This window comes from Heterodontus francisci, unplaced genomic scaffold, assembly GCF_036365525.1.
Source record: "Heterodontus francisci isolate sHetFra1 unplaced genomic scaffold, sHetFra1.hap1 HAP1_SCAFFOLD_209, whole genome shotgun sequence".
NCBI lineage: Eukaryota > Metazoa > Chordata > Chondrichthyes > Heterodontiformes > Heterodontidae > Heterodontus > Heterodontus francisci.
In genome coordinates, this window is record NW_027140716.1 from 1785753 (window position 1) to 1810396 (window position 24644).

The window sequence follows — 24644 nt, forward strand, 5'->3', positions numbered from 1 at the left end:
ACAGAGAGTTATAGTGAGTTACAGAGAGTATCAGAGAGTGATAGAGAGTGTCAGAGAATGTCAGAGTGTCAGTGAGTGTCAGAGAGTGTCAGAGTGTGTTAGAGAGTGTCAGAGAGTGATAGTGAGTGTCAGAGTATGTCAGAGAGTGTCAGAGAGTGTCTGAGAGTGTCTGAGAGTGTCTGAGATTGTCAGAGAGTGTCAGAGAGTGATAGAGTGATAGAGAGTGTCACGGAGTGTCAGAGAGAGATAGAGGGTGTCAGAGAGAGATAGAGACTGTCAGAGAGTGTCAGAGAGTGTCAGAGAGTGATAGTGAGTGTCTGAGAGTGTCTGAGAGTGTCAGAGTGTGTCAGAGTGTGTCAGAGAGTGATAGAGAGTGTCAGAGGGTGTCAGAGAGTGTCAGAGAGTGATAGAGAGTGTCAGAGCGAGATAGAGAGTGTCAGAGAGAGATAGAGAGTGTCAGAGAGTGATAGTGAGTGTATGAGACTGTCAGAGAGTGTCAGAGAATGATAGAAAGTGATAGAGAGTGTCAGAGAGTGATAGTGAGTTTCAGAGAGTGTCAGAGAGTGTCAGAGAGTGTCAGAGAGTGTCAGAGAGTGTCTGAGTGTGTCTGAGAGTGTCTGAGAGAGTCAGAGAGTTGCAGAGAGTGTCAGAGAGTGTCAGAGAGTGTCAACGAGTGATAGAGAGTGTCAGAGAGTGGCAGAGAGTGATAGTGAGTGTCTGAGAGTGTCAGAGAGTGTCAGAGAATGATAGAAAGTGATACTGAGTGTCAGAGAGTGATAGTGAGTTTCAGAGAGTGTCAGAGAGTGATAGAGAGTGTCAGAGTATGTCAGAGAGTATCAGATAGTGTCAGAGAGTGTCTGAGAGAGTCTGAGAGTGTCTGAGATTGTCAGAGTGTGTCAGAGAGTGTCAGCGAGTGTCAGCGAGTGATAGAGAGTGTCAGAGAGTGGCAGAGAGTGATAGTGAGTGTCTGAGAGTGTCAGAGAGTGTCAGAGAGCGATAGAGAGTGATAGAGAGTGTCACAGAGTGTCAGAGAGTGATAGTGAGTGTCTGAGATTGTCTGAGAGTGTCAGAGTGTGTCAGAGAGTGATAGAGAGTGTCAGAGGGTGTCAGAGAGTGTCAGAGAGCGATAGAGAGTGTCAGAGAGTGTCAGAGAGTGTCAGAGAGTGTCAGAGAGTTATAAAGAGTGTCAGAGAGAGATAGAGACTGTCAGACAGTGATAGAGAGTGTCAGAGAGTGATAGAGACTGTCAGAGAGTGTCAGAGAGTGTCAGAGATTGATAGTGAGTGTCAGAGAGTGATAGAGAGTGTCAGAGGGTGTCAGAGAGTGCCAGAGAGAGTCAGAGAGTTATACAGTGTGTCAGAGAGTGTCAGAGAGTGTCAGAGAGTGATTGAGAGTGCCAGAGAGTGATTGAGAGTGCCAGAGAGAGATGGAGAGTGTCAGAGAGATATAGAGAGTGTCAGAGAGTATCAGAGAGTGATAGTGAGTGTCTGAGAGTGTCGGAGAGTGTCAGAGAATGATAGAGAGTGACAGAGAGTTATAGTGAGTTACAGAGAGTATCAGAGAGTGATAGAGAGTGTCAGAGAATGTCAGAGTGTCAGTGAGTGTCAGAGAGTGTCAGAGTGTGTTAGAGAGTGTCAGAGAGTGATAGTGAGTTTCAGAGAGTGTCAGAGAGTGATAGAGAGTGTCAGAGTATGTCAGAGAGTGTCAGGGAGTGTCTGAGAGTGTCTGAGAGTGTCTGAGATTGTCAGAGAGTGTCAGAGAGTGATAGAGAGGGACAGAGAGTATCAGAGAGTGATAGTGAGTGTCTGAGAGGGTCAGAGAGTTATAGTGAGTTTCAGAGAGTGTCAGAGGGTGTCAGAGAGTGCCAGAGAGTGTCAGAGAGTGATAGAGAGTGTCAGAGAGAGATAGAGAGTGTCAGAGAGTGTTAGAGAGTGTCAGAGAGTATCAGAGAGTGGCAGAGAGTGTTAGAGAGTGATAGTGAGTGTCAGAGAGTGGCAGAGAGTGATAGTGAGTGTCAGAGAGTGGCAGAAAGTGATAGTGAGTGTCTGAGAGTGTCTGAGAGTGTCAGAGTGTGTCAGAGTGTGTCAGAGAGTGATAGAGAGTGATAGAGAGTGTCAGAGGGTGTCAGAGAGTGTCACAGAGTGTCAGAGAGTGATAGAGAGTGTCAGAGAGAGATAGAGAGTGTCAGAGAGTGTTAGAGAGTGTCAGAGAGTATCAGAGAGTGATAGTGAGTGTCAGAGAGTGGCAGAGAGTCATAGTGAGTGTCAGAGAGTGGCAGAAAGTGATAGTGAGTGTCTGAGAGTGTCAGAGAGTGTCAGAGAATGATAGAAAGTGATAGAGAGTGTCAGAGAGTGATAGTGAGTTTCAGAGAGTGTCAGAGAGTGATAGAGAGTGTCAGAGTATGTCAGAGAGTGTCAGAGAGTGTCTGAGAGTGTCTGAGAGTGTCTGAGATTGTCAGAGAGTGTCAGAGAGTGTCAGAGAGCGATAGAGTGATAGAGAGTTTCACGGAGTGTCAGAGAGAGATAGAGGGTGTCAGAGAGAGATAGAGACTGTCAGAGAGTGTCAGAGAGTGTCAGAGAGTGATAGTGAGTGTCTGAGAGTGTCTGAGAGTATCAGAGTGTGTCAGAGTGTGTCAGAGAGTGATAGAGAGTGTCAGAGGGTGTCAGAGAGTGTCAGAGAGTGATAGAGAGTGTCAGAGCGAGATAGAGAGTGTCAGAGAGAGATAGAGAGTGTCAGAGAGTGATAGTGAGTGTCTGAGACTGTCAGAGAGTGTCAGAGAATGATAGAAAGTGATAGAGAGTGTCAGAGAGTGATAGTGAGTTTCAGAGAGTGTCAGAGAGTGTCAGAGAGTGTCAGAGAGTGTCAGAGAGTGTCTGAGTGTGTCTGAGAGTGTCTGAGAGAGTCAGAGAGTTGCAGAGAGTGTCAGAGAGTGTCAGAGAGTGTCAACGAGTGATAGAGAGTGTCAGAGAGTGGCAGAGAGTGATAGTGAGTGTCTGAGAGTGTCAGAGAGTGTCAGAGAATGATAGAAAGTGATAGTGAGTGTCAGAGAGTGATAGTGAGTTTCAGAGAGTGTCAGAGAGTGATAGAGAGTGTCAGAGTATGTCAGAGAGTATCAGAGAGTGTCAGAGAGTGTCTGAGAGAGTCTGAGAGTGTCTGAGATTGTCAGAGTGTGTCAGAGAGTGTCAGCGAGTGTCAGCGAGTGATAGAGAGTGTCAGAGAGTGGCAGAGAGTGATAGTGAGTGTCTGAGAGTGTCAGAGAGTGTCAGAGAGCGATAGAGAGTGATAGAGAGTGTCACAGAGTGTCAGAGAGAGATAGAGGGTGTCAGAGAGTGATAGAGACTGTCAGAGAGTGTCAGAGAGTGATAGTGAGTGTCTGAGATTGTCTGAGAGTGTCAGAGTGTGTCAGAGAGTGATAGAGAGTGTCAGAGGGTGTCAGAGAGTGTCAGAGAGCGATAGAGAGTGTCAGAGAGTGTCAGAGAGTGTCAGAGAGTTATAGAGAGTGTCAGAGAGAGATAGAGACTGTCAGACAGTGATAGAGAGTGTCAGAGAGTGATAGAGACTGTCAGAGAGTGTCAGAGAGTGTCAGAGATTGATAGTGAGTGTCAGAGAGTGATAGAGAGTGTCAGAGGGTGTCAGAGAGTGCCAGAGAGAGTCAGAGAGTTATACAGTGTGTCAGAGAGTGTCAGAGAGTGTCAGAGAGTGATTGAGAGTGCCAGAGAGTGATTGAGAGTGCCAGAGAGAGATGGAGAGTGTCAGAGAGATATATAGAGTGTCAGAGAGTATCAGAGAGTGATAGTGAGTGTCTGAGAGTGTCGGAGAGTGTCAGAGAATGATAGAGAGTGACAGAGAGTTATAGTGAGTTACAGAGAGTATCAGAGAGTGATAGAGAGTGTCAGAGAATGTCAGAGTGTCAGTGAGTGTCAGAGAGTGTCAGAGTGTGTTAGAGAGTGTCAGAGAGTGATAGTGAGTGTCAGAGTATGTCAGAGAGTGTCAGAGAGTGTCTGAGAGTGTCTGAGAGTGTCTGAGATTGTCAGAGAGTGTCAGAGAGCGATAGAGTGATAGAGAGTGTCACGGAGTGTCAGAGAGAGATAGAGGGTGTCAGAGAGAGATAGAGACTGTCAGAGAGTGTCAGAGAGTGTCAGAGAGTGATAGTGAGTGTCTGAGAGTGTCTGAGAGTGTCAGAGTGTGTCAGAGTGTGTCAGAGAGTGATAGAGAGTGTCAGAGGGTGTCAGAGAGTGTCAGAGAGTGATAGAGAGTGTCAGAGCGAGATAGAGAGTGTCAGAGAGAGATAGAGAGTGTCAGAGAGTGATAGTGAGTGTCTGAGACTGTCAGAGAGTGTCAGAGAATGATAGAAAGTGATAGAGAGTGTCAGAGAGTGATAGTGAGTTTCAGAGAGTGTCAGAGAGTGTCAGAGAGTGTCAGAGAGTGTCAGAGAGTGTCTGAGTGTGTCTGAGAGTGTCTGAGAGAGTCAGAGAGTTGCAGAGAGTGTCAGAGAGTGTCAGAGAGTGTCAACGAGTGATAGAGAGTGTCAGAGAGTGGCAGAGAGTGATAGTGAGTGTCTGAGAGTGTCAGAGAGTGTCAGAGAATGATAGAAAGTGATACTGAGTGTCAGAGAGTGATAGTGAGTTTCAGAGAGTGTCAGAGAGTGATAGAGAGTGTCAGAGTATGTCAGAGAGTATCAGATAGTGTCAGAGAGTGTCTGAGAGAGTCTGAGAGTGTCTGAGATTGTCAGAGTGTGTCAGAGAGTGTCAGCGAGTGTCAGCGAGTGATAGAGAGTGTCAGAGAGTGGCAGAGAGTGATAGTGAGTGTCTGAGAGTGTCAGAGAGTGTCAGAGAGCGATAGAGAGTGATAGAGAGTGTCACAGAGTGTCAGAGAGAGATAGAGGGTGTCAGAGAGTGATAGAGACTGTCAGAGAGTGTCAGAGAGTGATAGTGAGTGTCTGAGATTGTCTGAGAGTGTCAGAGTGTGTCAGAGAGTGATAGAGAGTGTCAGAGGGTGTCAGAGAGTGTCAGAGAGCGATAGAGAGTGTCAGAGAGTGTCAGAGAGTGTCAGAGAGTGTCAGAGAGTTATAGAGAGTGTCAGAGAGAGATAGAGACTGTCAGACAGTGATAGAGAGTGTCAGAGAGTGATAGAGACTGTCAGAGAGTGTCAGAGAGTGTCAGAGATTGATAGTGAGTGTCAGAGAGTGATAGAGAGTGTCAGAGGGTGTCAGAGAGTGCCAGAGAGAGTCAGAGAGTTATACAGTGTGTCAGAGAGTGTCAGAGAGTGTCAGAGAGTGATTGAGAGTGCCAGAGAGTGATTGAGAGTGCCAGAGAGAGATGGAGAGTGTCAGAGAGATATAGAGAGTGTCAGAGAGTATCAGAGAGTGATAGTGAGTGTCTGAGAGTGTCGGAGAGTGTCAGAGAATGATAGAGAGTGACAGAGAGTTATAGTGAGTTACAGAGAGTATCAGAGAGTGATAGAGAGTGTCAGAGAATGTCAGAGTGTCAGTGAGTGTCAGAGAGTGTCAGAGTGTGTTAGAGAGTGTCAGAGAGTGATAGTGAGTTTCAGAGAGTGTCAGAGAGTGATAGAGAGTGTCAGAGTATGTCAGAGAGTGTCAGGGAGTGTCTGAGAGTGTCTGAGAGTGTCTGAGATTGTCAGAGAGTGTCAGAGAGTGATAGAGAGGGACAGAGAGTATCAGAGAGTGATAGTGAGTGTCTGAGAGTGTCAGAGAGTTATAGTGAGTTTCAGAGAGTGTCAGAGAGTGATAGAGAGTGTAGGAGTATGTCAGAGAGTGTCAGAGAGTGTCAGAGAGTGTCAGAGAGTGTCTGAGTGTGTCTGAGAGTGTCTGAGAGTGTCTGAGAGTGTTAGCGAGTGATGGAGAGTGTCAGAGAGTGGCAGAGAGTGATAGTGAGTGTCAGAGAGTGTCAGAGAGTTTCAGAGAGTGATAGAGAGTGATAGAGAGTGTCACAGAGTGTCAGAGAGAGATAGAGGGTGTCAGAGAGTGATAGAGACTGTCAGAGAGTGTCAGAGAGTGATAGTGAGTGTCTGAGAGTGTCAGAGAGCGATAGAGAGTGATAGAGAGTGTCAAAGAGTGTCAGAGAGAGATAGAGGGTGTCAGAGAGTGATAGAGACTGTCAGAGAGTGTCAGACAGTGTCAGAGAGTGATAGTGAGTGCCTGTGAGTGTCAGAGAGTCTCAGAGTGTGTCAGAGAGCGATAGAGAGTGATAGAGAGTGTCAGAGGGTGTCAGAGAGTGTCAGAGAGTGTCAGAGAGTTATAGAGAGTGTCAGAGAGAGATAGAGAGTGTCAGAGAGTTATAGAGTGTCAGAGAGAGATAGAGGGTGTCAGAGAGTGATAGAGAATGTCAGAGATTGTCAGAGAGTGTCAGAGAGTGATAGTGAGTGTCTGAGAGTGTCAGAGAGTGTAAGAGTGTGTCACAGAGTGATAGAGAGTGATAGAGAGTGTCAGAGGGTGTCAGAGAGTGTCAGAGAGTGTCAGAGAGTTATAGAGCGTGTCAGAGAGAGATAGAGAGTGTCAGAGAGTGTCAGAGAGTGTCAGAGAGAGATAGAGGGTGTCAGAGAGTCATAGAGACTGTCAGAGAGTGTCAGAGAGAGATAGAGGGTGATAGAGAGTGTCAGAGAGTGATAGAGAGTGTCAGAGAGTTTATGACAGTGTCAGAGAGTGATAGTGAGTGTCTGAGAGTGTTGGAGAGTGTCAGAGAGTGTCAGAGAGCGATAGAGAGTGATGGAGAGTGTCACAGAGTGTCAGAGAGTGATAGAGGGTGTCAGAGAGTGATAGAGACTGACAGAGAGTGTCAGAGAGTGTCAGAGAGTGATAGTGAGTGTCTGAGAGTGTCTGAGTGTGTCAGAGTGTGTCAGCGTGTGTCAGAGAGTGATAGAGAGTGATAGAGAGTGTCAGAGGGTGTCAGAGAGTGCCAGAGAGTGTCAGAGAGTGATAGAGAGTGTCAGAGAGAGATAGAGAGTGTCAGAGAGTGTTAGAGAGTGTCAGAGAGTATCAGAGAGTGGCAGAGAGTGTTAGAGAGTGATAGTGAGTGTCAGAGAGTGGCAGAGAGTGATAGTGAGTGTCAGAGAGTGGCAGAAAGTGATAGTGAGTGTCTGAGAGTGTCTGAGAGTGTCAGAGTGTGTCAGAGTGTGTCAGAGAGTGATAGAGAGTGATAGAGAGTGTCAGAGGGTGTCAGAGAGTGTCAGAGAGTGTCAGAGAGTGATAGAGAGTGTCAGAGAGAGATAGAGAGTGTCAGAGAGTGTTAGAGAGTGTCAGAGAGTATCAGAGAGTGATAGTGAGTGTCAGAGAGTGGCAGAGAGTCATAGTGAGTGTCAGAGAGTGTCAGAGAGTGATAGTGAGTGTCTGAGAGTGTCTGAGAGTGTCAGAGTGTGTCAGCGTGTGTCAGAGAGTGATAGAGAGTGATAGAGAGTGTCAGAGGGTGTCAGAGAGTGCCAGAGAGTGTCAGAGAGTGATAGAGAGTGTCAGAGAGAGATAGAGAGTGTCAGAGAGTGTTAGAGAGTGTCAGAGAGTATCAGAGAGTGGCAGAGAGTGTTAGAGAGTGATAGTGAGTGTCAGAGAGTGGCAGAAAGTGATAGTGAGTGTCTGAGAGTGTCTGAGAGTGTCAGAGTGTGTCAGAGTGTGTCAGAGAGTGATAGAGAGTGATAGAGAGTGATAGAGAGTGATAGAGAGTGTCAGAGGGTGTCAGAGAGTGTCAGAGAGTGTCAGAGAGTGATAGAGAGTGTCAGAGAGAGATAGAGAGTGTCAGAGAGTGTTAGAGAGTGTCAGAGAGTATCAGAGAGTGATAGTGAGTGTCAGAGAGTGGCAGAGAGTCATAGTGAGTGTCAGAGAGTGGCAGAAAGTGATAGTGAGTGTCTGAGAGTGTCAGAGAGTGTCAGAGAACGATAGAAAGTGATAGAGAGTGTCAGAGAGTGATAGTGAGTTTCAGAGAGTGTCAGAGAGTGATAGAGAGTGTCAGAGTATGTCAGAGAGTGTCAGAGAGTGTCTGAGAGTGTCTGAGAGTGTCTGAGATTGTCAGAGAGTGTCAGAGAGCGATAGAGTGATAGAGAGTGTCACGGAGTGTCAGAGAGAGATAGAGGGTGTCAGAGAGAGATAGAGACTGTCAGAGAGTGTCAGAGAGTGTCAGAGAGTGATAGTGAGTGTCTGAGAGTGTCTGAGAGTGTCAGAGTGTGTCAGAGTGTGTCAGAGAGTGATAGAGAGTGTCAGAGGGTGTCAGAGAGTGTCAGAGAGTGATAGAGAGTGTCAGAGCGAGATAGAGAGTGTCAGAGAGAGATAGAGAGTGTCAGAGAGTGATAGTGAGTGTCTGAGACTGTCAGAGAGTGTCAGAGAATGATAGAAAGTGATAGAGAGTGTCAGAGAGTGATAGTGAGTTTCAGAGAGTGTCAGAGAGTGTCAGAGAGTGTCAGAGAGTGTCAGAGAGTGTCAGAGAGTGTCTGAGTGTGTCTGAGAGTGTCTGAGAGAGTCAGAGAGTTGCAGAGAGTGTCAGAGAGTGTCAGAGAGTGTCAACGAGTGATAGAGAGTGTCAGAGAGTGGCAGAGAGTGATAGTGAGTGTCTGAGAGTGTCAGAAAGTGTCAGAGAATGATAGAAAGTGATAGTGAGTGTCAGAGAGTGATAGTGAGTTTCAGAGAGTGTCAGAGAGTGATAGAGAGTGTCAGAGTATGTCAGAGAGTATCAGAGAGTGTCAGAGAGTGTCTGAGAGAGTCTGAGAGTGTCTGAGATTGTCAGAGTGTGTCAGAGAGTGTCAGCGAGTGTCAGCGAGTGATAGAGAGTGTCAGAGAGTGGCAGAGAGTGATAGTGAGTGTCTGAGAGTGTCAGAGAGTGTCAGAGAGCGATAGAGAGTGATAGAGAGTGTCACAGAGTGTCAGAGAGAGATAGAGGGTGTCAGAGAGTGATAGAGACTGTCAGAGAGTGTCAGAGAGTGATAGTGAGTGTCTGAGATTGTCTGAGAGTGTCAGAGTGTGTCAGAGAGTGATAGAGAGTGTCAGAGGGTGTCAGAGAGTGTCAGAGAGCGATAGAGAGTGTCAGAGAGTGTCAGAGAGTGTCAGAGAGTTATAGAGAGTGTCAGAGAGAGATAGAGACTGTCAGACAGTGATAGAGAGTGTCAGAGAGTGATAGAGACTGTCAGAGAGTGTCAGAGAGTGTCAGAGATTGATAGTGAGTGTCAGAGAGTGAAAGAGAGTGTCAGAGGGTGTCAGAGAGTGCCAGAGAGAGTCAGAGAGTTATACAGTGTGTCAGAGAGTGTCAGAGAGTGTCAGAGAGTGATTGAGAGTGCCAGAGAGTGATTGAGAGAGCCAGAGAGAGATGGAGAGTGTCAGAGAGATATAGAGAGTGTCAGAGAGTATCAGAGAGTGATAGTGAGTGTCTGAGAGTGTCGGAGAGTGTCAGAGAATGATAGAGAGTGACAGAGAGTTATAGTGAGTTACAGAGAGTATCAGAGAGTGATAGAGAGTGTCAGAGAATGTCAGAGTGTCAGTGAGTGTCAGAGAGTGTCAGAGTGTGTTAGAGAGTGTCAGAGAGTGATAGTGAGTTTCAGAGAGTGTCAGAGAGTGATAGAGAGTGTCAGAGTATGTCAGAGAGTGTCAGGGAGTGTCTGAGAGTGTCTGAGAGTGTCTGAGATTGTCAGAGAGTGTCAGAGAGTGATAGAGAGGTACAGAGAGTATCAGAGAGTGATAGTGAGTGTCTGAGAGTGTCAGAGAGTTATAGTGAGTTTCAGAGAGTGTTAGAGAGTGATAGAGAGTGTAGGAGTATGTCAGAGAGTGTCAGAGAGTGTCAGAGAGTGTCAGAGAGTGTCTGAGTGTGTCTGAGAGTGTCTGAGAGTGTCTGAGAGTGTTAGCGAGTGATGGAGAGTGTCAGAGAGTGTCAGAGAGTGATAGTGAGTTTCAGAGAGTGTCAGAGAGTGATAGAGAGTGTCAGAGTATGTCAGAGAGTGTCAGGGAGTGTCTGAGAGTGTCTGAGAGTGTCTGAGATTGTCAGAGAGTGTCAGAGAGTGATAGAGAGGTACAGAGAGTATCAGAGAGTGATAGTGAGTGTCTGAGAGTGTCAGAGAGTTATAGTGAGTTTCAGAGAGTGTTAGAGAGTGATAGAGAGTGTAGGAGTATGTCAGAGAGTGTCAGAGAGTGTCAGAGAGTGTCAGAGAGTGTCTGAGTGTGTCTGAGAGTGTCTGAGAGTGTCTGAGAGTGTTAGCGAGTGATGGAGAGTGTCAGAGAGTGGCAGAGAGTGATAGTGAGTGTCTGAGAGTGTCAGAGAGTGTCAGAGAATGATAGAAAGTGATAGAGAGTGTCAGAGAGTGATAGTGAGTTTCAGAGAGTGTCAGAGATTGATAGAGAGTGTCAGAGTATGTCAGAGAGTGTCAGAGAGTGTCAGACAGTGTCTGAGAGTGTCTGAGAGTGTCTGAGATTGTCAGAGAGTGTCAGAGAGTGTCAGAGAGTGTCAGCGAGTGATAGAGAGTGTCAGAGAGTGGCAGAGAGTGATAGTGAGTGTCTGAGAGTGTCAGAGAGTGTCAGAGAGCGATAGAGAGTGATAGAGAGTGTCACAGAGTGTCAGAGAGTGATAGAGGGTGTCAGAGAGTGATAGAGAGTGTCAGAGAGTGGCAGAGAGTGATAGTGAGTGTCTGAGAATGTCAGAGAGGGTCAGAGAGCGATAGAGAGTGAAAGAGAGTGTCACAGAGTGTCATAGAGAGATAGAGGGTGTCAGAGAGAGATAGAGATTGTCAGAGAGTGTCAGAGAGTGATAGAGAGGGACAGAGAGTATCAGAGACTGATAGTGAGTGTCTGAGAGTGTCAGAGAGTGATAGTGAGTTTCAGAGAGTGTCAGAGAGTGATAGAGAGTGTCAGAGTATGTCAGAGAGTGTCAGAGAGTGTCAGAGAGTGTCTGAGTGTGTCTGAGAGTGTCTGAGAGTGTCTGAGAGTGTCAGAGAGTGTCAGCGAGTGATAGTGAGTTTCAGAGAGTGTCAGAGAGTGATAGAGAGTGTCAGAGTATGTCAGAGAGTGTCAGGGAGTGTCTGAGAGTGTCTGAGAGTGTCTGAGATTGTCAGAGAGTGTCAGAGAGTGATAGAGAGGGACAGAGAGTATCAGAGAGTGATAGTGAGTGTCTGAGAGTGTCAGAGAGTTATAGTGAGTTTCAGACAGTGTCAGAGAGTGATAGAGAGTGTAGGAGTATGTCAGAGAGTGTCAGAGAGTGTCAGAGAGTGTCAGAGAGTGTCTGAGTGTGTCTGAGAGTGTCTGAGAGTGTCTGAGAGTGTTAGCGAGTGATGGAGAGTGTCAGAGAGTGGCAGAGAGTGATAGTGAGTGTCTGAGAGTGTCAGAGAGTGTCAGAGAATGATAGAAAGTGATAGAGAGTGTCAGAGAGTGATAGTGAGTTTCAGAGAGTGTCAGAGATTGATAGAGAGTGTCAGAGTATGTCAGAGAGTGTCAGAGAGTGTCAGACAGTGTCTGAGAGAGTCTGAGAGTGTCTGAGATTGTCAGAGAGTGTCAGAGAGTGTCAGAGAGTGTCAGCGAGTGATAGAGAGAGTCAGAGAGTGGCAGAGAGTGATAGTGAGTGTCTGAGAGTGTCAGAGAGTGTCAGAGAGCGATAGAGAGTGATAGAGAGTGTCACAGAGTGTCAGAGAGTGATAGAGGGTGTCAGAGAGTGATAGAGAGTGTCAGAGAGTGGCAGAGAGTGATAGTGAGTGTCTGAGAATGTCAGAGAGGGTCAGAGAGCGATAGAGAGTGAAAGAGAGTGTCACAGAGTGTCAGAGAGAGATAGAGGGTGTCAGAGAGAGATAGAGATTGTCAGAGAGTGTCAGAGAGTGATAGAGAGGGACAGAGAGTATCAGAGACTGATAGTGAGTGTCTGAGAGTGTCAGAGAGTGATAGTGAGTTTCAGAGAGTGTCAGAGAGTGATAGAGAGTGTCAGAGTATGTCAGAGAGTGTCAGAGAGTGTCAGAGAGTGTCTGAGTGTGTCTGAGACAGTCTGAGAGTGTCTGAGAGTGTCAGAGAGTGTCAGCGAGTGATAGAGAGTGTCAGAGAGTGGCAGAGAGTGATAGTGAGTGTCTGAGAATGTCAGAGAGGGTCAGAGAGCGATAGAGAGTGAAAGAGAGTGTCACAGAGTGTCAGAGAGAGATAGAGGGTGTCAGAGAGAGATAGAGATTGTCAGAGAGTGTCAGAGAGTGATAGTGAGGGACAGAGAGTATCAGAGACTGATAGTGAGTCTCTGAGAGTGTCAGAGAGTGATAGTGAGTTTCAGAGAGTGTCAGAGAGTGATAGAGAGTGTCAGAGTATGTCAGAGAGTGTCAGAGAGTGTCAGAGAGTGTCTGAGTGTGTCTGAGAGTGTCTGAGAGTGTCAGAGAGTGTCAGCGAGTGATAGAGAGTGTCAGAGAGTGGCAGAGAGTGATAGTGAGTGTCTGAGAGTGTCAGAGAGTGTCAGAGAATGATAGAAAGTGATAGAGAGTGTCAGAGAGTGATAGTGAGTTTCAGAGAGTGTCAGAGAGTGATAGAGAGTGTCAGAGTATGTCAGAGAGTGTCAGAGAGTGTCAGAGAGTGTCTGAGAGAGTCTGAGAGTGTCTGAGATTGTCAGAGAGTGTCAGAGAGTGTCAGAGAGTGTCAGAGAGTGTCAGAGAGTGTCAGCGAGTGATAGAGAGTGAAAGAGAGTGTCACAGAGTGTCAGAGAGGGATAGAGGGTGTCAGAGAGTGATAGAGACTGTCAGAGAGTGTCAGAGAGTGATAGTGAGTGTCTGAGAGTGTCTGAGAGTGTCAGAGTGTGTCAGAGTGTGTCAGAGAGTGATAGAGAGTGTCTGAGAATGTCAGAGAATGTCAGAGAGCGATAGAGAGTGAAAGAGAGTGTCACAGAGTGTCAGAGAGAGATAGAGGGTGTCAGAGAGTGATAGAGACTGTCAGAGAGTGTCAGAGAGTGATAGTGAGTGTCTGAGATTGTCTGAGAGTGTCAGAGTGTGTCAGAGTGTGTCAGAGAATGATAGAGAGTGTCAGAGGATGTCAGAGAGTGTCAGAGAGCGATAGAGAGTCATAGAGAGTGATAGAGAGTGTCAGAGGGTGTCAGAGAGTGTCAGAGAGTGTCAGAGAGTTATAAAGAGTGTCAGAGAGTGTCAGAGAATGTCAGAGAGTGTCAGAGAGCGATAGAGAGTGTCAGAGAGAGATAGAGAGTGTCAGACAGTGATAGAGAGTGTCAGAGAGTGATGGAGACTGTCAGAGAGTGTCAGAGAGTGTCAGAGATTGATAGTGAGTGTCAGAGAGTGATAGAGAGTGTCAGAGGGTGTCAGAGAGTGCCAGAGAGAGTCAGAGAGTTATTGAGTGTGTCAGAGAGTGTCAGAGAGTGATTGAGAGTGCCAGAGAGTGATTGAGAGTGCCAGAGAGAGATGGAGAGTGTCAGAGAGATATAGAGCGTGTCAGAGAGTATCAGAGAGTGATAGTGATTGTCTGAGAGTGTCAGAGAGTGTCAGAGAATGATAGAGAGTGACAGAGAGTGATAGTGAGTTACAGAGAGTATCAGAGAGTGATAGAGAGTGTCAGAGAATGTCAGAGAGTGTCAGAGAGTGTCAGAGAGTGTCAGAGAGTGATAGAGAGAGTCAGAGAGTGTCAGAGAGTGATAGAGAGTGTCAGAGAGTATCAGAGAGTGGCAGAGAGTGTTAGAGAGTGATAGTGAGTGTCAGAGAGTGGCAGAGAGTGATAGAGAGTGTCAGAGAGTGGCAGAAAGTGATAGTGATTGTCTGAGAGTGTCAGAGAGTGTCAGAGAATGATAGAAAGTGATAGAGAGTGTCAGAGAGTGATAGTGAGTTTCAGAGAGTGTCAGAGAGTGATAGAGAGTGTCAGAGTATGTCAGAGAGTGTCTGAGAGTGTCTGAGAGTTTCTGAGATTGTCAGAGAGTGTCAGAGAGCGATAGAGTGATAGAGAGTGTCACAGAGTGTCAGAGAGAGATAGAGGGTGTCAGAGAGTGATAGAGACTGTCAGAGAGTGTCAGAGTGTGTCAGAGAGTGTCAGAGTGTGTCAGGGTGTGTCAGAGTGTGTAAGAGAGTGATAGAGAGTGTCAGAGGGTGTCAGAGAGTGTCAGAGAGTGATAGAGAGTGTCAGAGCGAGATAGAGAGTGTCAGAGAGAGATAGAGAGTGTCAGAGAGTGATAGAGAGGGACAGAGAGTATCAGAGAGTGATAGTGAGTGTCTGAGAGTGTCAGAGAGTGTCAGAGAATGATAGAAAGTGATAGAGAGTGTCAGAGAGTGATAGTGAGTTTCAGAGAGTGTCAGAGAGTGATATAGAGTGTCAGAGTATGTCAGAGAGTGTCAGAGAGTGTCAGAGAGTGTCTGAGTGTGTCTGAGAGTGTCTGAGAGTGTCAGAGAGTTGCAGAGAGTGTCAGAGAGTGTCAGAGAGTGTCAGCGAGTGATAGAGAGTGTCAGAGAGTTGCAGAGAGTGTCAGAGAGTGTCAGAGAGTGTCAGCGAGTGATAGAGAGTGTCAGAGAGTATCAGAGAGTGATAGTGAGTGTCTGAGAGTGTCAGAGAGTGTCAGAGAATGACAGAAAGTGATAGAGAGTGTCAGAGAGTGATAGTGAGTTTCAGAGATTGTCAGAGAGTGATAGAGAGTGTCAGAGTATGTCAGAGAGTGTCAGAGAATGTCAGAGAGTGTCTGAGTGTGTCAGAGAGTGTCTGAGAGTGTCAGAGAGTTGCAGAGAGTGTCAGAGAGTGTCAGAGAGTGTCAGCGAGTGATAGAGAGTGTCAGAGAGTGGCAGAGAGTGATAGTGAGTGTCTGAGAGTGTCAGAGAGTGTCAGAGAATGATAGAAAGTGATAGAGAGTGTCAGAGAGTGATAGTGAGTTTCAGAGAGTGTCAGAGAGTGATAGAGAGTATCAGAGTATGTCAGAGAGTGACAGAGAGTGTCACAGAGTGTCTGAGAGAGTCTGAGATTGTCAGAGAGTGTCAGAGAGTGTCAGAGAGTGTCAGCGAGTGATGGAGAGTGTCAGAGAGTGGCAGAGAGTGATAGTGAGTGTCTGAGAGTGTCAGAGAGTGTCAGAGAATGATAGAAAGTGATAGAGAGTGTCAGAGAGTGATAGTGAGTTTCTGAGAGTGTCAGAGATTGATCGAGAGTGTCAGAGTATGTCAGAGAGTGTCAGAGAGTGTCAGAGAGTGTCTGAGAGAGTCTGAGAGTGTCTCAGATTGTCAGAGAGTGTCAGAGAGTGTCAGCGAGTGATAGAGAGTGATAGAGAGTGTCAGAGAGTGTCAGAGAGTGTCAGGGAGTGGCAGAGAGTGATAGTGAGTGTCTGAGAGTGTCAGAGAGTGTCAGAGAGCGATAGAGAGTGATAGAGATTGTCACAGAGTGTCAGAGAGAGATAGAGGGTGTCAGAGAGTGATAGAGAGTGTCAGAGAGTGGCAGAGAGTGATAGTGAGTGTCTGAGAATGTCAGAGAGGGTCAGAGAGCGATAGAGTGAAAGAGAGTGTCACAGAGTGTCAGAGAGAGATAGAGGGTGTCAGAGAGAGATAGAGATTGTCAGAGAGTGTCACAGAGTGATAGAGAGGGACAGAGAGTATCAGAGACTGATAGTGAGTGTCTGAGAGTGTCAGAGAGTGATAGTGAGTTTCAGAGAGTGTCAGAGAGTGATAGAGAGTGTCAGAGTATGTCAGAGAGTGTCAGAGAGTGTCAGAGAGTGTCTGAGTGTGTCTGAGAGTGTCTGAGATTGTCTGAGAGTGTCAGAGAGTGTCAGCGAGTGATAGAGAGTGTCAGAGAGTGGCAGAGAGTGAAATTGAGTGTCTGAGAATGTCAGAGAGGGTCAGAGAGCGATAGAGAGTGAAAGAGAGTGTCACAGAGTGTCAGAGAGAGATAGAGGGTGTCAGAGAGAGATAGAGAATGTCAGAGAGTGTCAGAGAGTGATAGAGAAGGACAGAGAGTATCAGAGACTGATAGTGAGTCTCTGAGAGTGTCAGAGAGTGATACTGAGTTTCAGAGAGTGTCAGAGAGTGATAGAGAGTGTCAGAGTATGTCAGAGAGTGTCAGAGAGTGTCAGAGAGTGTCTGAGTGTGTCTGAGAGTGTCTGAGAGTGTCTGAGAGTGTCTGAGAGTGTCAGCGAGTGATAGAGAGTGTCAAAGAGTGGCAGAGAGTGATAGTGAGTGTCTGAGAGTGTCAGAGAGTGTCAGAGAATGATAGAAAGTGATAGAGAGTGTCAGAGAGTGTTAGTGAGTTTCAGAGAGTGTCAGAGAGTGATAGAGAGTGTCAGAGTATGTCAGAGAGTGTCAGAGAGTGTCAGAGAGTGTCTGAGAGAGTCTGAGAGTGTCTGAGATTGTCAGAGAGTGTCAGAGAGTGTCAGAGAGTGTCAGAGAGTGTCAGAGAGTGTCAGCGAGTGATAGAGAGTGAAAGAGAGTGTCACAGAGTGTCAGAGAGAGATAGAGGGTGTCAGAGAGTGATAGAGACTGTCAGAGAGTGTCAGAGAGTGATAGTGAGTGTCTGAGATTGTCTGAGAGTGTCAGAGTGTGTCAGAGTGTGTCAGAGAATGATAGAGAGTGGCAGAGGATGTCAGAGAGTGTCAGAGAGCGATAGAGAGTCATAGAGAGTGATAGAGAGTGTCAGAGGGTGTCAGAGAGTGTCAGAGAGTGTCAGAGTGTTATAAAGAGTGTCAGAAAGTGTCAGAGAATGTCAGAGAGTGTCAGAGAGCGATAGAGAGTGTCAGAGAGAGATAGAGAGTGTCAGACAGTGATAGAGAGTGTCAGAGAGTGATAGAGACTGTCAGAGAGTGTCAGAGAGTGTCAGAGAGTGTCAGAGATTGATAGTGAGTGTCAGAGAGTGATAGAGAGTGTCAGAGGGTGTCAGAGAGTGCCAGAGAGAGTCAGAGAGTTATTGAGTGTGTCAGAGAGTGTCAGAGAGTGTCAGAGAGTGATTGAGAGTGCCAGAGAGTGATTGAGAGTGCCAGAGAGAGATGGAGAGGGTCAGAGAGATATAGAGCGTGTCAGAGAGTATCAGAGAGTGATAGTGATTGTCTGAGAGTGTCAGAGAATGATAGAGAGTGACAGAGAGTGATAGTGAGTTACAGAGAGTATCAGAGAGTGATAGAGAGTGTCAGAGAATGTCAGAGAGTGTCAGAGAGTGTCAGAGAGTTTCAGAGAGTGATAGAGAGAGTCAGAGAGTGTCAGAGAGTGATAGAGAGTGTCAGAGAGTATCAGAGAGTGGCAGAGAGTGTTAGAGAGTGATAGTGAGTGTCAGAGAGTGATAGAGAGTGTCAGAGAGTCGCAGAAAGTGATAGTGAGTGTCTGAGAGTGTCAGAGAGTGTCAGAGAATGATAGAAAGTGATAGAGAGTGTCACAGAGTGTCAGAGAGAGATAGAGGGTGTCAGAGAGAGATAAAGATTGTCAGAGAGTGTCAGAGAGTGATAGAGAGGGACAGAGAGTATCAGAGACTGATAGTGAGTGTCTGAGAGTGTCAGAGAGTGATAGTGAGTTTCAGAGAGTGTCAGAGAGTGATAGAGAGTGTCAGAGTATGTCAGAGAGTGTCAGAGAGTGTCAGAGAGTGTCTGAGTGTGTCTGAGAGTGTCTGAGAGTGTCTGAGAGTGTCAGAGAGTGTCAGTGAGTGATAGAGAGTGTCACAGAGTGGCAGAGAGTGATAGTGAGTGTCTGAGAATGTCAGAGAGGGTCAGAGAGCGATAGAGAGTGAAAGAGAGTGTCACAGAGTGTCAGAGAGAGATAGAGGGTGTCAGAGAGAGATAGAGAATGTCAGAGAGTGTCAGAGAGTGATAGAGAATGATAGAAAGTGATAGAGAGTGTCAGAGAGTGATAGTGAGTTTCAGAGAGTGTCAGAGAGTGATAGAGAGTGTCAGAGTATGTCAGAGAGTGTCAGAGAGTGTCAGAGAGTGTCTGAGAGAGTCTGAGAGTGTCTGAGATTGTCAGAGAGTGTCAGAGAGTGTCAGAGAGTGTCAGAGAGTGTCAGAGAGTGATAGTGAGTGTCTGAGAGTGTCTGAGAGTGTCAGAGAATGATAGAAAGTGATAGAGAGTGTCAGAGAGTGATAGTGAGTTTCAGAGAGTGTCAGAGAGTGATAGAGAGTGTCAGAGTATGTCAGAGAGTGTCAGAGAGTGTCAGAGAGTGTCTGAGAGAGTCTGAGAGTGTCTGAGATTGTCAGAGAGTGTCAGAGAGTGTCAGAGAGTGTCAGAGAGTGTCAGCGAGTGATAGAGAGTGAAAGAGAGTGTCACAGAGTGTCAGAGAGAGATAGAGGGTGTCAGAGAGTGATAGAGACTGTCAGAGAGTGTCAGAGAGTGATAGTGAGTGTCTGAGAGTGTCTGAGAGTGTCAGAGTGTGTCAGAGTGTGTCAGAGAGTGATAGAGAGTGTCTGAGAATGTCAGAGAGTGTCAGAGAGCGATAGAGATTGAAAGAGAGTGTCACAGAGTGTCAGAGAGAGATAGAGGGTGTCAGAGAGTGATAGAGACTGTCAGAGAGTGTCAGAGAGTGATAGTGAGTGTCTGAGATTGTCTGAGAGTGTCAGAGTGTGTCAGAGTGTGTCAGAGAATGATAGAGAGTGTCAGAGGATGTCAGAGAGTGTCAGAGAGTGTCAGAGAGTGTCAGAGAGTTATAAAGAGTGTCAGAAAGTGTCAGAGAATGTCAGAGAGTGTCAGAGAGCGATAGAGAGTGTCAGAGAGAGATAGAGAGTGTCAGACAGTGATAGAGAGTGTCAGAGAGTGATAGGGACTGTCAGAGAGTGTCAGAGAGTGTCAGAGAGTGTCAGAGATTGATAGTGAGTGTCAGAGAGTGATAGAGAGTGTCAGAGGGTGTCAGAGAGTGCCAGAGAGAGTCAGAGAGTTATTGAGTGTGTCAGAGATTGTCAGAGAGTGTCAGAGAGTGATTGAGAGTGCCAGAGAGTGATTGAGAGTGCCAGAGAGAGATGGAGAGTGTCAGAGAGATATAGAGCGTGTCAGAGAGTATCAGAGAGTGATAGTGATTGTCTGAGAGTGTCAGAGAATGATAGAGAGTGACAGAGAGTGATAGTGAGTTACAGAGAGTATCAGAGAGTCATAGAGAGTGTCAGAGAATGTCAGAGAGTGTCAGAGAGTGTCAGAGAGTTTCAGAGAGTGATAGAGAGAGTCAGAGAGTGTCAGAGAGTGATAGAGAGTGTCAGAGAGTATCAGAGAGTGGCAGAGAGTGTTAGAGAGTGATAGTGAGTGTCAGAGAGTGGCAGAGAGTGATAGAGAGTGTCAGAGAGTGGCAGAAAGTGATAGTGAGTGTCTGAGAGTGTCAGAGAGTGTCAGAGAATGATAGAAAGTGATAGAGAGTGTCAGAGAGTGATAGTGAGTTTCAGAGAGTGTCAGAGAGTGATAGAGAGTGTCAGAGTATGTCAGAGAGTGTTTGAGAGGGTCTGAGAGTTTCTGAGATTGTCAGAGAGTGTCAGAGAGCGATAGAGTGACAGAGAGTGTCACAGAGTGTCAGAGAGAGATAGAGGGTGTCAGAGAGTGATAGAGCCTGTCAGAGAGTGTCAGAGAGTGTCAGAGTGTGTCAGAGAGTGATAGAGAGTGTCAGAGGGTGTCAGAGAGTGTCAGAGAGTGATAGAGAGTGTCAGAGCGAGATAGAGAGTGTCAGAGAGAGATAGAGAGTGTCAGAGAGTGATAGAGACGGACAGAGAGTATCAGAGAGTGATAGTGAGTGTCTGAGAGTGTCAGAGAGTGTCAGAGAATGATAGAAAGTGATAGAGAGTGTCAGAGAGTGATAGTGAGTTTCAGAGAGTGTCAGAGAGTGATAGAGAGTGTCAGAGTATGTCAGAGAGTGTCAGAGAGTGTCAGAGAGTGTCTGAGTGTGTCTGAGAGTGTCTGAGAGTGTCAGAGAGTTGCAGAGAGTATCAGAGAGTGATAGTGAGTGTCTGAGAGTGTCAGAGAGTGTCAGAGAATGACAGAAAGTGATAGAGAGTGTCAGAGAGTGATAGTGAGTTTCAGAGAGTGTCAGAGAGTGATAGAGAGTGTCAGAGTATGTCAGAGAGTGTCAGAGAGTGTCAGAGAGTGTCAGAGTATGTCAGAGAGTGTCAGAGAGTGTCAGAGAGTGTCTGAGTGTGTCTGAGAGTGTCTGAGAGTGTCAGAGAGTTGCAGAGAGTGTCAGAGAGTGTCAGAGAGTGTCAGCGAGTGATAGAGAGTGTCAGAGAGTGGCAGAGAGTGATAGTGAGTGTCTGAGAGTGTCAGAGAGTGTCAGAGAATGATAGAAAGTGATAGAGAGTGTCAGAAAGTGATAGTGAGTTTCAGAGAGTGTCAGAGAGTGATAGAGAGTATCAGAGTATGTCAGAGAGTGTCAGAGAGTGTCAGAGAGTGTCTGAGAGAGTCTGAGATTGTCAGAGAGTGTCAGAGAGTGTCAGCGAGTGATAGAGAGCGTCAGAGAGTGGCAGAGAGTGATAGTGAGTGTCTGAGAGTGTCAGAGAGTGTCAGAGAGCGATAGAGAGTGATAGAGAGTGTCACAGAGTGTCAGAGAGAGATAGAGGGTGTCAGAGAGTTATAGAGACTGTCAGAGAGTGTCAGAGAGTGATAGTGAGTGTCTGAGAGTGTCTGAGAGTGTCAGAGTGTGTCAGAGAGTGATAGAGAGTGTCAGAGGGTGTCAGAGAGTGTCAGAGACCGATAGAGAGTCATAGAGAGTGATAGAGAGTGTCAGAGGGTGTCAGAGAGTGTCAGAGAGTTCTCGAGAGTGTCAGAGAGTTTCAGAGGATGTCAGAGAGTGTCAGACAGTGATAGAGAGTGTCAGAGAGTGATAGAGACTGTCAGAGAGTGTCAGAGAGTGTCAGAGAGTGTCAGAGATTGATAGTGAGTGTCAGAGAGTGATAGAGAGTGTCAGAGGGTGTCAGAGAGTGCCAGAGAGAGTCAGAGAGTGACAGAAAGTGATTGAGAGTGCCAGAGAGTGAAAGAGAGTGCCAGAGAGAGATATAGAGTGTCAGAGAGATATAGAGAGTGTCAGACAGTATCAGAGAGTGATAGTGAGTGTCTGAGAGTGTCAGAGAGTGTCAGAGAATGATAGAGAGTGACAGAGAGTGATAGTGAGTTACAGAGAGTATCAGAGAGTGATAGAGAGTGTCAGAGAATGTCAGAGAGTGTCAGAGAGTGTCAGAGAGTGTCAGAGAGTGTCAGAGAGTGATAGAGAGTGTCAGAGAGTGATAGAGAGTGATAGAGAGTGTCAGAGAGTTTCAGAGAGCGATATAGAGTGTCAGAGAGAGATAGAGAGTGTCAGACAGTGATAGAGAGTGTCAGAGAGTGATTGAGACTGTCAGAGAGTGTCAGAGAGTGATAGTGAGTTTCTGAGAGTGTCAGAGAGTGTCAGAGAATGATAGAGAGTGACAGAGAGTGATAGTGAGTTACAGCGAGTATCAGAGAGTATCAGAGAGTGATAGAGAGTGTCAGATAATGTCAGAGAGTGTCTGAGAGTGTCTGAGATTGTCAGAGAGTGTCAGAGAGTGTCAGAGAGTGATAGAGAGTGTCGGAGAGTGGCAGAGAGTGATAGAGAGAATCAGAGAGTGATAGTGAGTGTCTGAGAGTGTCAGAGAGTGTCAGAGAGTGATAGTGAGTGTCTGAGAGTGTCAGAGAGTGTCAGAGAATGATAGAAAGTGATAGAGAGTGTCAGAGAGTGATAGTGAGTTTCAGAGAGTGTCAGAGAGTGATAGAGAGTGTCAGAGAATGTCAGAGAGTGTCAGAGAGTGTCAGAGAGAGATAGAGAGTGTCAGAGAGAGATAGAGAGTGTCAGAGAGTGTCTGAGAGTGTCAGAGAGTGTCAGAGTGTGTCAGAGAGTGTTAGAGAGTGTCAGAGAGTGTCAGAGAGTGTCAGAGAGTGATAGAGAGTGTCGGAGAGTGGCAGAGAGTGATAGAGAGAATCAGAGAGTGATAGTGAGTGTCTGAGAGTGTCAGAGAGTGTCAGAGAGTGATAGTGAGTGTCTGAGAGTGTCAGAGAGTGTCAGAGAGTGATAGTGAGTGTCTGAGAGTGTCAGAGAGTGTCAGAGAATGATAGAAAGTGATAGAGAGTGTCAGAGAGTGATAGTGAGTTTCAGAGAGAGTCTGAGAATGATAGAGAGTGTCAGAGAATGTCAGAGAGTGTCAGAGAGTGTCAGAGAGAGATAGAGAGTGTCAGAGAGAGATCGAGAGTGTCAGAGAGTGTTAGAGAGTGTCAGAGAGTATCAGAGAGTGGCAGAGAGTGTTAGAGAGTGATAGTGAGTGTCAGAGAGTGGCAGAGAGTGATAGTGAGTGTCAGAGAGTGGCAGAAAGTGATAGTGAGTGTCTGAGAGTGTCAGAGAGTGTCAGAGTGTGTCAGAGAGTGTTAGAGAGTGTCAGAGAGTGTCAGAGAGTGTCAGAGAGTGATAGTGAGTGTCTGAGAGTGTCAGAGTGTCAGAGTGTGTCAGAGAGTTATAGAGAGTGATAGAGAGTGTCAGAGGGTGTCAGAGAGTGTCAGAGAGTGCCAGAGAGTTATAGAGAGTGTCAGAGAGAGATAGAGAGTGTCAGAGAGTGTCAGATAGTATCAGAGAGTGATAGTGAGTGTCTGAGAGTGTCGGAGAGTGTCAGAGAGTGTCAGAGAGCGATAGAGAGTGATGGAGAGTGTCACAGAGTGTCAGAGAGAGATAGAGGGTGTCAGAGAGTGATAGGGACTGACAGAGAGTGTCAGAGAGTGTCAGAGTGATAGTGAGTGTCTGAGAGTGTCTGAGAGTGTCAGAGTGTGTCAGAGTGTGTCAGAGAGTGATAGAGAGTGATAGAGAGTGTCAGAGGGTGTCAGAGAGTGTCAGAGAGTGTCAGAGAGTGATAGAGAGTGTCCGAGAGAGATACAGAGTGTCAGAGAGAGATAGAGAGTGTCAGAGAGTGTTAGAGAGTGTCAGAGAGTATCAGAGAGTGGCAGAGAGTGTTGGAGAGTGATAGTGAGTGTCAGAGAGTGGCAGAGAGTGATAGTGAGTGTCAGAGAGTGGCAGAAAGTGATAGTGAGTGTCTGAGAGTGTCAGAGAGTGTCAGAGAATCATAGAAAGTGATAGAGAGTGTCAGAGAGTGATAGTGAGTTTCAGAGAGTGTCAGAGAGTGATAGAGAGTGTCAGAGTATGTCAGAGAGTGTCAGAGAGTGTCTGAGAGTGTCTGAGAGTGTCTGAGATTGTCAGAGAGTGTCAGAGAGTGATAGAGAGGGACAGAGAGTATCAGAGAGTGATAGTGAGTGTCTGAGAGTGTCAGAGAGTGATAGTGAGTTTCAGAGAGTGTCAGAGAGTGATAGAGAGTGTCAGAGTATGTCAGAGAGTGTCAGAGAGTGTCAGAGAGTGTCTGAGTGTGTCTGAGAGTGTCTGAGAGTGTCTGAGAGTGTCAGAGAGTGTCAGCGAGTGATAGAGAGTGTCAGAGAGTGGCAGAGAGTGATAGTGAGAGTCTGAGAATGTCAGAGAGTGTCAGAGAAAGATAGAAAGTGATAGAGAGTGTCAGAGAGTGATAGTGAGTTTCAGAGAGTGTCAGAGAGTGATAGAGAGTGTCAGAGTATGTCAGAGAGTGTCAGAGAGTGTCAGAGAGTGTCTGAGACAGTCTGAGAGGGTCTGAGAGTGTCAGAGAGTGTCAGCGAGTGATAGAGAGTGTCAGAGAGTGGCAGAGAGTGATAGTGAGTGTCTGAGAATGTCAGAGAGTGTCAGAGAGCGATAGAGAGTGAAAGAGAGTGTCACAGAGTGTCAGAGAGAGATAGAGGGTGTCAGAGAGTGATAGAAACTGTCAGAGAGTGTCAGAGAGTGATAGTGAGTGTCTGAGAGTGTCTGAGAGTGTCAGAGTGTGTCAGAGAGTGATAGAGAGTGGCAGAGGGTGTCAGAGAGTGTCAGAGAGCGATAGAGAGTCATAGAGAGTGATAGAGAGTGTCAGAGGGTGTCAGAGAGTGTCAGAGAGTGTCAGAGAGTTATAGAGAGTGTCAGAGAGTGTCAGAGAATGTCAGAGAGTGTCAGAGAGCGATAGAGAGTGTCAGAGAGAGATAGAGAGTGTCAGACAGTGATAGAGAGTGTCAGAGAGTGATAGAGTCTGTCAGAGAGTGTCAGAGAGTGTCAGAGAGTGTCAGAGATTGATAGTGAGTGTCAGAGAGTGATAGAGAGTGTCAGAGGGTGTCAGAGAGTGCCAGAGAGAGTCAGAGAGTTATAGAGTGTGTCAGAGAGTGTCAGAGAGTGTCAGAGAGTGATTGAGAGTGCCAGAGAGTGATTGAGAGTTTCAGAGAGAGATGGAGAGTGTCAGAGAGATATAGAGAGTGTCAGAGAGTATCAGAGAGTGATAGTGAGTGTCTGAGAGTGTCAGAGAGTGTCAGAGAATGACAGAGAGTGATAGTGAGTTGCAGACAGTATCAGAGAGTGATAGAGAGTGTCAGAGAATGTCAGAGAGTGTCAGAGAGTGTCAGAGAGTGATAGAGAGTGTCAGAGAGTGTCAGAGAATGATAGAGAGTGTCAGAAAGTATCAGAGAGTGGCAGAGAGTGTTAGAGAGTGATAGTGAGTGTCAGAGAGTGGCAGAGAGTGATAGTGAGTGTCAGAGAGTGGCAGAAAGTGATAGTGAGTGTCTGAGAGTGTCAGAGAGTGTTAGAGAATGATAGAAAGTGATAGAGAGCGTCAGAGAGTGATAGTGAGTTTCAGAGAGTGTCTGAGAGTGACAGAGATTGTCAGAGTATGTCAGAGAGTGTCAGAGAGTGTCTGAGAGCGATAGAGTGATAGAGAGTGTCACAGAGTGTCAGAGAGAGATAGAGGGTGTCAGAG